At 36.2% G+C, this 12,980-nt stretch overlaps 1 long non-coding RNA gene across 2 annotated transcripts in view; it reads left to right on the forward strand.

Annotated features, from left to right (window-relative positions):
- Window positions 1-12,056, forward strand: part of LOC150021989 (uncharacterized) — a 44,245-nt gene extending 32,189 nt beyond the window's left edge. For both annotated transcript variants that reach the window (XR_016509144.1, XR_016509143.1), the window contains exons 2-4: window positions 8,127-8,264; window positions 9,314-9,473; window positions 11,351-12,056. This is a non-coding gene — a long non-coding RNA (uncharacterized LOC150021989). The remainder of the gene's footprint in view (window positions 1-8,126; window positions 8,265-9,313; window positions 9,474-11,350) is intronic.
- Window positions 12,057-12,980: the final 924 nt, after the last annotated feature.

Consider the following 12,980-nt stretch of genomic DNA (forward strand, 5'->3'; position numbering starts at 1 on the left):
CTACATTGTGGGGATTATGAGTGCTCAAAGAAGGTACCCCTTCCATCTCAGTGTGGGCTGCCAGTGTAAGATTCCATCCAGAAAAGACCAGGCACTAGTGCACAGAGCCCAACCCTTGGGTTGGGTGTTGGTTGACTCAGTCTCCAGGGACTTCTGTGCCTCGTCTCTGGAAGAGGATATGTGGGGCTGATGTGGGCAGGGCCACATCTTACAAAGTGAAGGCTCTTCAGAGTTGACAAGTTTCAGGGGCCTAGGGGGATGATCTATATCGTTTGAAAATTATAATTAGTATGAAATCCAGATTAGCAAATATAAGCAAAATACATTGTCAGCTTCATTCATTGTCAGAGACAAGATCATAACAACGTTATTGCATTTGAACAGTTTTTAGGCTCATCATTTTCACTCTGCAAGCATTCCTCTCTGTATGCTTGGTGAGCACTTGGAAATCATGGTTGATTATAAATTCAGCAATTACTTGAGGCCTAATATTTCAGAAACAAAATTATAAAAATTCTTTCAAAGTTTTTTACAGAAAAATGATTAATGTGGGATATGGGCACATTTTAATCTGTTTCATATAATTGGCCTCCCGAAGTAATGGTGCATGGGGCCTGCAGAGCATTTAAATAGCCTCGAATCTGGGAGACTGAGTAGGAAAAAGTAAGAGGTTAGGTATATTTTAAAGGGTGCAAAGAGAACATTACATATAGATGCCTAGCAATACTTTTTACAAAGTGAAGTATCCAACTGGCCCTTTCCTTTCAGTGAAATCTTTTATGGCATATAGACAGATAACTTTGAAAGTGATAGATCCAACCCTTAGTACGTGTTAGCCAATCTGGATGAGAAAAAGGTGGGAATTTGACCTCGTGTAAATAATGTTGTGCAGTGCATCTTGTGATGTACCCTTTTATGTTAAATGCTTAAAATTGGTTTAATCTGTACAGTCAAGACAAGTGTTCATTGTTTTCCAGCTGACTACACTCCTTTGGTGTAACTCGTGAGTTGGGAGGGGAGATGACAACTCTAGTTTCAGTTAGAAGAGCTGTAAGTGAATGTGCAGCTCTCTCTGGAATAGCGTGCTCTCAACTTTGCTCAATAATGTGAACTGATGATTTTAAAGTATGTTTTGTTTTTTACATGACCATACTACACATCAACAGATAAGAGTGCACAGGCGCTTCCATTTCAGGCTACTTCTAATTATGTTTTTAACATTCTAAGAGGGCTATATTTGTAATTCAATGAGTAGTTCAATGCATAAACAATGGAATGTTTTAAATTAACCTACTTGTCTAGTATTTAGATAGTACAAATTGCTCAGTTTTTTTCCTTTTAACTTCATTGTCTTGTATTCTTAACACAAATTTCTAACTGTGACAGTTACTTAGGTGTACTTACGTAATAATAACTAAAGTCCATTTTATCAATGTGCACACATTTCAGAGATTATATTTCTATTTAAGCTTTCACATTTTACTCCTTTTTTCTTTCACATGACATTATAAAGTGTTTATTGCAGGTATTAATTTCATTCTTGATAGATAAAATGACTGAAGGCCTAGAATAATGAAATAAATTGCAAGACCACAGTTTTTAGTTAATGCCCAAAGAAGGGCCACTCTATAGATTTCTAGATGAACTTTCCCACAGCCTTTTATGAAAAGAAGCAAGAGGTAGACTTTTAATCATTAGTTCCTCAGCTCCATGCTCTTTCCTTGAGTTGTCCAGGTTAAAAGCCTCTTCAGGTGGAAGCTAACCTACAAGCTTCACTAGAAAGGGGCTCTGTGTTACCCTGGGAAATGAAGACATATCATTACTAGTAAGTATTTGTTAACTCAATGAATGAGTGAGTAAATTAATGGGAGTAATGGCTTCTAACAGAGGTTTGCCAATGACAACTGGGCTCCCTGCAAAGCTCTCAGGTGGTGGGCCTCTATCTGACCAACGAACTGACACAGCCTATGAGCACACCACTGTCAAAATGTGTCCCTTGCTCACTTCAAACACTCTCCTCTGGACAACTTAGACGAGGGTCTGTTGCAGAGGCCACTGGTTTTGATCTGTTCCTCTGCATCAGAAGAGGTTAGAAAGCATGAATCCTGTTGGGGTCAGATTAAGCAAGTGGATGGGGGCTAAATGTCTCCCAGTTGGAGATGGGTTTAGTGTTGTAGGTATTAAAGGAGTGAGCAATAGTGTTCTGTTTGTGCAGGGCTTGCACATTGGTTCAGCATCCCTTCCATTCTGCACAGTCCTCTCCTCCCTCTGTCTTTTCCCTGAGACAACTAGCATGCTGCTTCCAAAGAAGTGCCATGACTGATTTTGCATAGTGTCATATTGGTGCCTTGCACTAACAAAGGGGGTGCAATACACAGCACTATGCAATGCACTCCTCTGAAAGCTGGGAGCAAGTTATTGAGGTTACCATTCCTTGCTCTATGCCTTGCTTTCTCAAGGAAGGCACAGGGACAAATTTCTCTAGGATCCAAATATCAGAAATAATTATTTCTCTCCTGAGAAAATGGATTGTTCTTTGTTTTGAAGATACTGACATTTATGTAATGGATAATTTTTCCTTCTTCATGTAGCCTGTATGAAAGCTTATATTTGAATTTATAACATGTAAAATTTCCTTGCAAAAATTTTGTCTCTCTTAATTTCATTGCATTTTCTTTTAAGACTCACTCACCTGTTTTAAATTGAGGTCATCTTATTTTATCAGTTTTTTTAAAAAAGTCAACCTAAAACCTGTGGGAAAAAAGCAGGGTATAAAAAATAAAAATAAAGATTGGTATGTTCTTGGAAAACCTTCATTTTATGTTTCTTAAAAATTCCCCAGGCCTTAAGTTTACACCTTTTCCTGCTCTAATCTCAACATAAATGAACCACTGTCTCTTTCAGATTAATTTTTTTGGTAAAAATTTGACCATTGTATTAAAAATAAGGTATTAATAACTGATCCCTGCAGTTGCTACTTTCTAGAAATGTAAATTTAGTTAAATTACTTAATCTTTGTCATTTATAAAAAAAGTAAGGATACTTATTTTTTTGTGAAGGTTGTGATGATTATATGAAATATTGTATGTAAAGTATCTAGTATCTTCTTTGACACATAGCAGGCCTTTGTTTCAAAATGTTTTCATAAGTAAAAAAATGCACTGAACTTGGAGTTTAAGGTCTCTTTTTCACTCATTTGCTTATGACCTTGAGCAAATCATTTTATTTCTTTGGACCACATTTTTTTCTTGTATGTAATTTTATGGCATGACCATGGACCCCTTAGGAGTCTAGCTTCACTATTCATGGATTCTAAGGCTGGCCCTGAGTAACATGGGAGTGTGTGCTCTCACTCTGTTCATGAATACATTCACCTGGTCATAGAGGGTCTTGTGGAAGGGAATCCAGATTTGAAGCAGGAAAATGAAAAGGCTAATTGTGCTGGTCTTTATGTTCTTTGTTGTTGTTGATTATGGTACTTGCATGGGAACTAGTGTCTTCTGGAATACCCTGAATTGCTAGTGATTATAGTCCCGAACTCAAGTAGATTTAAAAATACACGTCATTCTGGATGTTGCTTTCTGTAGTGAGTGGTCTGTAACCTGATTGCCTGGTGAATACTTGGAGAGGTAGCAGAGGAACAGAGACCTGCTGCTGCTGGGCAGTGGCTATGCTGGCCAATGACATTTGGTTCAGTCACGGAATCAATCAAAACAAGTGTCTGTGTGTAAGATATGGTTTCTATTCAGAAACTATTGGGCAATAGGAGACCCCCAAAGCAAGAGGGAACACATTTATCAAACAATAAATAAAGGAAGAGTTGGTAATAGATGATGTAAAAGAATAATCTACACTGAAATGAAGCTACACTTGTAACAGTTCATCAAGGTCCAGGGGAGCTTTGTGGTTAAGAGCACAGCATTTTTTCGTGTGTGGTTTTGGCCAAGTTATTTAGTCTCTCAAAGCCTCAGTTTCCTCATGTCTCAGAGGGATATTGATATGCACCTCATATGTTTGTTTTAAGGAGATAATGTAAATGCCAAAATATGTTAGTCATCGGTAAGTATTACTATTAAAACTATAAATATTATTACAAGCCTCAAATTCACACTGGACTACAATGATTTTCTACCTTTAATGTAATAAACTGTGAGAATATAAGAATAAATGTTAAAAGCAAACTATTAGATGATTGAATGATTGAAATAGAATGCATATGGAAAGAAAAATTCTAATAAAAATTTAAAATCATTGCACTCTGTTTCTTACTTTTATCCTGTCATTTTATCTGTGGGATCTTACTGTAAAGGGGTAGCCATCTAATTTTGCTTTTGATTGATTTCACTTTGTGTATATGAGGTGGGATTTTAAGTTAAAGGTAGTGATTTCCACAAACTTCCCTCATTATTTCATAGTCCTATTTTGTTTACTTCTGTCTCCTAACCTTGTGTGGGATAAATGTAAAATTGCTTAACTTGCTCAAAAAGAGCATTATGTCCCTGAATTCTGAAAAAAAAAATCTTTATTTTGTAATGGAACTTTTAAGAAAACGTAAAAAATAATGTTAAAAAAATAATCAACCCTAAAGAAAGTGAGTGTTAAGATACTGTGGAACTTCTGTTACCAAAACAGAGAAACCACTGAAAACTAGTCTGGTTTGGGTTCCAGTATTTTTGTCTCAATGAGCCTCATTTTTTGCTTGGTCCACTGCAAATTCAGTGAAATTTTGACATTCTAAATGGTGACAATGTGGGGTAGGTACAGCCTCAGAACAGAGCACCTGGGGGTGGTGGTTTTCTTGTGTTTCACTGTTTGAATCTTTCAGAAGAGAAGTGAAATTCTGTAATCTGAGTTTCATTGATTTATTTAGTTTTGACCAGCATTTTCATGTGCAGTTTCTCCTAAGTCAAATATTAGTTTATTTTGATTTGAATACTTTATAGATGATTTTGCAGGAAGTTTTCACAGCAGATAAATTAGGATTGAAATCTAAGGTTCTGGTTGCTTGACACTTGGAAATCAGGATATCCTTGATTCATTTTCTTAAAGATGTTCTATAATTATTCATTTATTATTGAATTAATGCACTAGTTTTTTTCAAGCAGTTTCACGACATTATTTTTTTACTTAAAAATTTTAAATTGTGGTAGAAAATAATGTAAAATTCACCATCTCAACCATTTTAAGTGAACAGTTCTGTAGTGTTAAGAATACTCACATTATTGTGCAACGGAGCTCCAGAAATTTTTCATCTTGCAAAACTGAAACTCTGTACCCATTAAACAGTGACTCTGCATTTCCTCCTCCCCCCAATTCAGGTTTTAAGTGGGGTATGTATATGTCTTGTGATTATAATTTGATGAGGCCAGAGGTCATTTAGGTGAATAGCAAACTGTAGGGTACTACTACTTACTTGAAAATATGAACAATTGGCAGGAATGAGTGTTCATAGTTAAGGTTATTTTGTTTGTTTGTTTTTAGTTGAAGTACAGGATACTACTTCATGCTACACCTGCAGTCCTTGAAAGTCAGGTATCACTCATTGTTTTGAGTAGGAAGGTTTACAATCAAAATCAAAACCAGAAATGGAGTAAGACAAAAAAAAAAACTTGATAATGAAGATGACTTTTGAAATATTTAAATAACTGAGAGAAATTGTGAAATTATTTTCCATTGAGATATTAAAAAGGAAAATATTCACCTCAACATTGTGATTTAATTGAGGTACTACCAGCATGCCAAAGGGATATATTAACAGGTCCTTAACTAACTTCTTTTCTAGACTTTTAAAAGTTGTGCTTAAGGAATCTGGTCATTGTACATACAAGGCAAAATTCAGAAGGAGGTGATGTTGAAATAGTCATACCTCACAGCTTTCATTTGCTTAACTGAAAACATTTAAAAAATGTGTAGAGTCCTGGCTGAGAAATGAACATCATGGAAGAGGTTTAAGTGCCAGAGAGAGTGAGGTCCTGACAGTTTGGTGCAGTTCTCCATCACTTATTTTAAAGGGGAGGATGATGAAATGTCATCCTATTGGCTACCATCATTATCTTCATGGATACCACGCATTAATATGATGGGTGAAATTTTATATGTTAATAATAATAATGATGGTTCTGATGTGATGGTGATGATGAGAACAGTGATCATATGAATGCATGGATGTTCCATCTTTCTATCAGATCTCTTGCCTAATGTCTCAAAATTCAGAAACTCAGGGTTTGATGATACTTTGTAAACATCTACAGGGTTAAAATTTTAGACTTTATTATCTACAGTCACTTAAGACTTGGTTCTAGTGTGTTTCAAGTATATTCTACACTAAGCAGGTTTTTATGTGTCAATCTGGGAACTTAAATATCATTTATAAACTTGTTTCCTTGTTAAAAATGTATTTTGAGTCCAAAACAAATAAATTTAAAATTTCGAGGAAATACCCTTTTTAAGTAGGAGATTGTTTCAATTTGTTCTGGTAATTCTATATCAGCATTTAATGAAATATTTTAATTTGGTTTTGGATTGAAAACTATAGCTTAATTTTAATAATGGAGGACAGTAGCTAAAAAATGAACAATATTGTGTGTAAGTTCTTGATACATATTGGTTGAATTAATTAAATACAACGATGTTTATATTTAGTGATTTGACTTTGAAATATAGGGTAAGAGTTTTTAGACTTCAATTGCATTTTATAATGATGCTTTTCTTATTTTGATATTAACATAAATTTTCATGTCCCTAAATTCACATGTTTTGCCTACTGTGGGCTTATTATTCTTAGTGGTGGGGAGAATTAACCTAAAATTAAAAATATGTTTTAAGTAATCTACAAATTAGTTAATCCAAACACAAATAAATTAACTACAGGTGGTGTTAATACTACATAGGTAATGATGGACTATAGGAAAATATAATGGAAAGGGATAAGCAGTTATAGTGAGCTATTTAAATCTGGGCTGCCAATACACTCCTTAGAGTTATTTTTTTGAAGGTCCTTCCTATGGCAGAGTATATAGTGATAATCCCAGTTTCAATGATAAAATATTGGCATATGAATAAAAACCATATGCTATAACTCTTACCTCATTTGTTGCTTGAATTGATCAACTGATTTTTTCTCTAGACCTGAGTTCTTCCCCTTTCTCAAAACCCCGTCTGATTTTCTCTCCCTCTCTTGGTTGATGGGGATGGCCTTCCTGGTTGGAGGAAGACTGTTTCTAAGACTCTCCTCTACCCAGACCTACATCAGAGTTAACAAGATGGACATACTCTTTGAGAAAAATGTCATCTACAACTTGGGGACATTAAACAATGTGGAAAGGCCCAGGGAATAGTAGAGATGGCACCAGATTAGAACCCTAAAGACCTTGTGCTGAGGTTTAGGGAAACTAATAATTTCAACAATATTTACCAGATACTGAATGTTTTCCATGTGCCAGGTGCTGTATGCATCAACTTGTTTAATCTTCACAAAACCTTATAAGGTAAATCGGATTCATTCCATTTCAAGATACAAAAATAAAACAAAAATGCAGAGATTTAGAGAAGTTAAATTATCTTCCCCCGGCTTTTGCAGAGGGTAAAATGGACCTGAAATTCAGTCAAAGATTATCAGACACTGAAGCAAATATGTCCATTATTCTGCTAGTGTTTGCTGTGGTGGTTGTGGGGACTTGAGACGTGACTGCTATTGTCTGGGTGACCATTTTGTTCAGTTATTGCCAATTAGTTAAATTTAAAGTTCTTTAGAGTTCTCCTTTAGTCTGCTTCCTTCCTCTTTTTCACCTCCGGTTATTTTCTTCCCATTTCTCATATCACTCTCATATTGGAAACAAAGGTCGTGATTCCTGTCCATTCTCTCCCTGAACCACAAAACCTGAGTTAATCAGGATAGAGGAGTCAGAAATATGGTGACAGTCAGTTTCTCGTTCCATGCACTTTAGCGGAGCTATCAGGACACATTTAGAGTAGGCATACTCAAGGATATCCATGAGTAATAACTATAAGCTTTGTCATAGATAACTGTATTGGGTATGTTTAAATGTACAACTCTGTTTTTCTATTATTATGTGATATTTCATGTTGACTTGTCAAACTGAAAAATACCCATATTGATTTTGCAGAAAGCTTCACATGTGAGATAAATGCACTCAAAGACTCCTCACAAGTAGCTCTTTGGAGCTTCAGATGTGAAATGGATCATTCCTCAATCTGTAATAGACCCTTCTGTGAAGCTCTTCAATCAAACCTGAGAACTCAAGGTGAAATTGAGGGGAGGGATGGGAAACCCCGAGATGGGAATTTGAGTGAACTAGCTGAGAAAGGAGCCTGAAGTATGTGCTGCCTCTTTTTTTTAGTTCTTTTCTTCAGCATGGGAATACTGTCTGTCAATCACTGTGTGACCTTACACACTGTCTGTGTGTAATACCTGGGTACAATGAGACAGACAAGCTGTGGAAGGAGTGTCACATGCACCTCTGATTTCTTTCCGTTTCTCACTTTTTTTCTGACAACCTTTGGGTTATTTTTGAAGTGGCTATTTTATACAGATTTATTATTAATGTTTCTCTTTCCTCCAAATTAAATTATTTATATTGTTATGTTTGACAATTAATTTGACTCTATTGAGGGAAGCATAAATAATCTTTTGAAGAAGTTAGTGATGTTTGATAACTGCTTTAGTTTGAAAGAATTGTCATATTTTGTTAAGTAATGATTCTAGTAAGTATGTCTTATTTAGGAATCATGTTTGTAGATCACGTAATGACTTTTAATTAGTTTGTTCCCAGTAAAGCAATAAAACGGAGTTACCTCTAGGAAGGGAAACAGCATTCTTCTGAATTTGTTTCGTGTTACATCTCTTATTTATTTGGGGGCACATTTTCAGCTGGACATTTCTGGGTTAATGAAACAAAACTAGAATTTTCAATGGGCTATTTAGTTGGAAGGAGCAGTGAATTCTGACACCAAATTAAGTAATAAAATCTATGCTTTGGAATTTATGCTCTAATATAGAATATGTTTGATAATAGTTTCTGATGCTCAAGCTGCTATGAAATGATTGCTATCCCATAACTGTGTCATAGTTTTCCTAAGCTGTGGAGATAGTTGTTGTTTGTTAAGCTCCCATGTTAGTATAATCTTAAAAGCATATTAATTGCTGGGGAGGTTTATATGTTTGCTCTGCACATGTGTTTAGAGATCACAGCAGCATATACAGCATAATTTTAGAGATGGAGAAAATGACTATTGTAATACTTGCTACTCTCAGTTTCCTCTACAGCAATGCCCTTACACCTTTCTTTTTCAGGCGTTTTGTAGCATCCTAAACAGAAGGATATTGAAGGGAGCTGATTCTGCTTTGATCCTTGTGCTTGTTGTCAAAGCGCTTGGGATTGAAGAGACTGTTGGCTACAATTGACTGTGACAATTAGGAGATGATCAGAGCCCTAGAGTGGAGCACTTAAAGGGTAATTTACATGTCAGTTTGTCGAATAAAAAAAAGATATTCAGCTAAGGTTTTTTTTCCCCCTCTGAGCCTTGTAAACTGCAATTTGTGCTCTGGTAAGAAAAACCTGGCAGAGGAGTTAGGATAGCCATTACCATTTGAAAAGAAGCAATCATAAGGCCACGCTGAGCCCTTTGTCCACTAAAAATGCTGATTTGCAGACAGTGAGTGAAAAAGTGGAACCGTCACTAAATAAACCCTTGAGCTAGGTATCTACCTCCCCCCACCCCCCTTGTCCAACCCCTTGGTGGCTTTTTAATGTTTGTTAAAGGTGTTTAAAAAAAATATATCTTAAATCCTACCCTTACCGTCATTGTAACATTGTTATTGGTCATGAATGTCCTTTCCTAAAAAAAAAAATAATAATAACAAGATGCTTTGAGGAAGTGGCAGGTGGAACACAAACCAACAGGCAATAGACAGCGCTAAAGCCGGTTATCAGAGGTATCTTATTCTCTTCCCTTTTGAACATCATCACAATTTTCCTCTAGTTGTCCTTTGCACAATGCTATCCTCCCCCCCACTGTATCAGTGTGCTTCTAGGTTTTCCATTTTTATTTAGACTCCCATTTTAAAGTGAGAACTGTATCTCTAACTTTCACATATTTAGCCTATTTGGGTGAGTTGGCTAAAAATACAATGTAGGCTTAGTCCATGATGTGCTATACACATGTGGTCATCTCTATACTTTTCTGTTAAGTAATCTACATACACAAATAAAAAAAATGTAAAGCTAGAGGGCTAAAAGAGGGCAATTGCCAGTAAATATATGATAATAGCAATTACGCATCATCCATTTAATTGTGAAATAGAATAAGAAAAATTAGTTATTTCAAAACTTTTTGAGCCCCCTCCCCACCATGGAAATCATTAACACCAACAACAATGTAGAGTTGCAAGATTTTCATTTGGATAATCCCCTCCCCCTCCAAAAAAGAGGTAACGTATCCACGCAACCCTCTTGTTTAAACATACTTAAATTTTCTGTGTGTGTTTGATCCAGAGATGCATATGAACTTTCAATGGCAGATACATCTTACATTCCATTTCTGGGATGCTGGCCATGGTGAAGGGCATTTGTGGAGGCAGCAGAGGGTCAGAAACGGGTTTGTCTTTACCCTAACACATCAGCCTTTACTGATGAGAGGCAGGAGCATGCATGGTTTCCAAAAGCCAGAGGCTCCAACAGCGCATTGCTGTTCCCCTATGTCTTTCACCTACTTACTGTGTGTCTGGAGACACTCACTACTTTCACATTAGAGGGCTTTATTTCTCTTAATTTGTGTCTAATACCTTAACAACAGTAACAACAACAACTCTTTCTTCAAGGGATGACTTGTGAAAGGAGATGCATTCTACTTCCTGGGTTTTTTTGAAAGTCACAGTATTCAGTGAGGAGCCTGGCTAAGAGAAGAGAGTAATCCAAACACAGATATGGGTGCCTCTTTCTCTGACTGCTTTGCAGGGAGGCCCTGAGCTTCTTAATACAGTAGTGTTATTACTCCCTAGAGTTCCTTGTATCCATGAGCACCCCTCTCACCCCCACAATGAAAAATGTACAACACAGAAAAAAATAAGGATAAGTAAGTGAATAGGTTATTAGGTGCAAAGAGGATAATGAGAGGGGGAGTCAGAGAAGGAGGTCTGGGCTTCCTTACCCTGTGTCTGGAGAATGCCGTAAAGGCATATCTGTATCAAAAATCAGGCCCCGCAGGAGGTATTGGTCTCCCAGGTAATGTGCGTAAATGATGAGCAGATGAGCCATTCTCCTATTGATTTAAGCATTTTGTTCCAGCCAGTCACAATTAACTTTGATTTGTTTTTACTTTCCTTTTATAGGTTTGCCTTTAAAACACTCTTGGAGCACTAATGGTATAAAATTCTGGTAACTGCACATTCTCTTTTGAGAGAGGTAATGAGTGAATGAATGAAAAGGCAGGGATTATTTGGCATCCTAAGCAGGAACTGTCAGAAGATTTCTGTGTGAATGAAATTGTTTTGGAAGGTGAGCTGGAACAAGACTCTTGCAATTAAAACGAATCGGCTCTTCTTGTGGTTTTTTGATGTTTCTCTTCATAGAAGAGTTCTGCAGAACTGTTCTTGGACTTAGAAGTTGATTTCCATTTTATTTTTTGGAGATTATTTAGGTGAATCATATGAAAACATTTAAATGTATGTGTATTTACTCTAAAGTACATGGGAGTCACTTGCAAGCTCATATGACATTATTTGAAATGAGTTTTCCTATTTACTATCACAGTGTTTTTGCAATTATAAATTGCCATGTTGTGATAAAATAAATTATTGAAATGCTTTGAAAAGTTTTTAGAAATGTCCCTGATAAAACAATATGTAAATTGTTAGTTAATTCACACGTTAATTTATTGAAATATTGCTGCTACTGAAAAGTTCTAGAGCCTTTAGAACAACATTCCAGAACATTTACTGTCTTGTTTTAATAAGCTGCTCTTTGTACCTGTTTGGAGGTGGCACTAAAGTTGCCAGATTTAGCAAATAAAAATAAAGAATAACTAGTTAAATTTGAGTTTCTGATAAATAGCGAATCCTTTTTTTTTTAGTATGTCCTATGCAATGTTTGCATTTTATCTGGGAACCCTAGGTGGTACTGTGATTGGATAGATGTTGCAACCACACATTGAATAGATAATTTAGTTATTTATAAATTATAAATGATCATTTATAGATCATTTTACTCTCACTGTCATATCAAATAGGCCAGCAAGCTTGCTGCTTTCAAAAAGAAACCAAAGGCTTTTTAACTCATTATTGCTGAGTTTAACTTCCCCCATCATGTTCTCAGGGTAAGCTGTGACTTGTCATTTCAAATATAATAATCTCTGCCTGACTAATATGATGGAGACTTCAGAGAAGGTGGCTGAGGGTCTAGCTTACCTACATTGATCAGGCTCTGCATGAGGTGTTTGGTGGTTACAGGGATAGAGAAAGGAATGATGTAATGAGGATAGATTTTCTGTGAGAAGCCACGCCTTTCCTGTCAGGGCAGTGTTGTGACTACATAGGTAGCTAAGTTTGAAACACTTCTAATTCTGATTTTGATAGGGTCTCCTGGGAAAGGAAAGATTCTATGTCCTTGCATTTTTATTTTATTTTATTTTATTTAACTTTGTTTACAACAATTTAGTTGCCATAAAAAAAGCTAAGCTAAAACTTGCAGAAAATCAGATTTATCTTTGGAGCCAGCATCAGTTCAAGCTGCTATAACAAAGTACCATAAACTGTGTGGTTTATAAACAACAGAAATTTCTTGTAGTTCTGGAGGCCAGAAGTCTGAGATCAGAGTGCCAGTATGGTCAGATTCTGGTGAGGGCCCCATTCCAGGTTTGCAGATGGTGTCATAAGGGCACTAATCTCACTCATAAGGGCTCCACACTCATGACCCAATCACCTCCCACAGACCCACCTCCTAATGCCATCACATTTGGTGTTG

The sequence above is a fragment of the Furipterus horrens genome, unplaced genomic scaffold (assembly GCF_987537825.1).
Source record: "Furipterus horrens unplaced genomic scaffold, mFurHor1.1.pri manual_scaffold_1, whole genome shotgun sequence".
NCBI lineage: Eukaryota > Metazoa > Chordata > Mammalia > Chiroptera > Furipteridae > Furipterus > Furipterus horrens.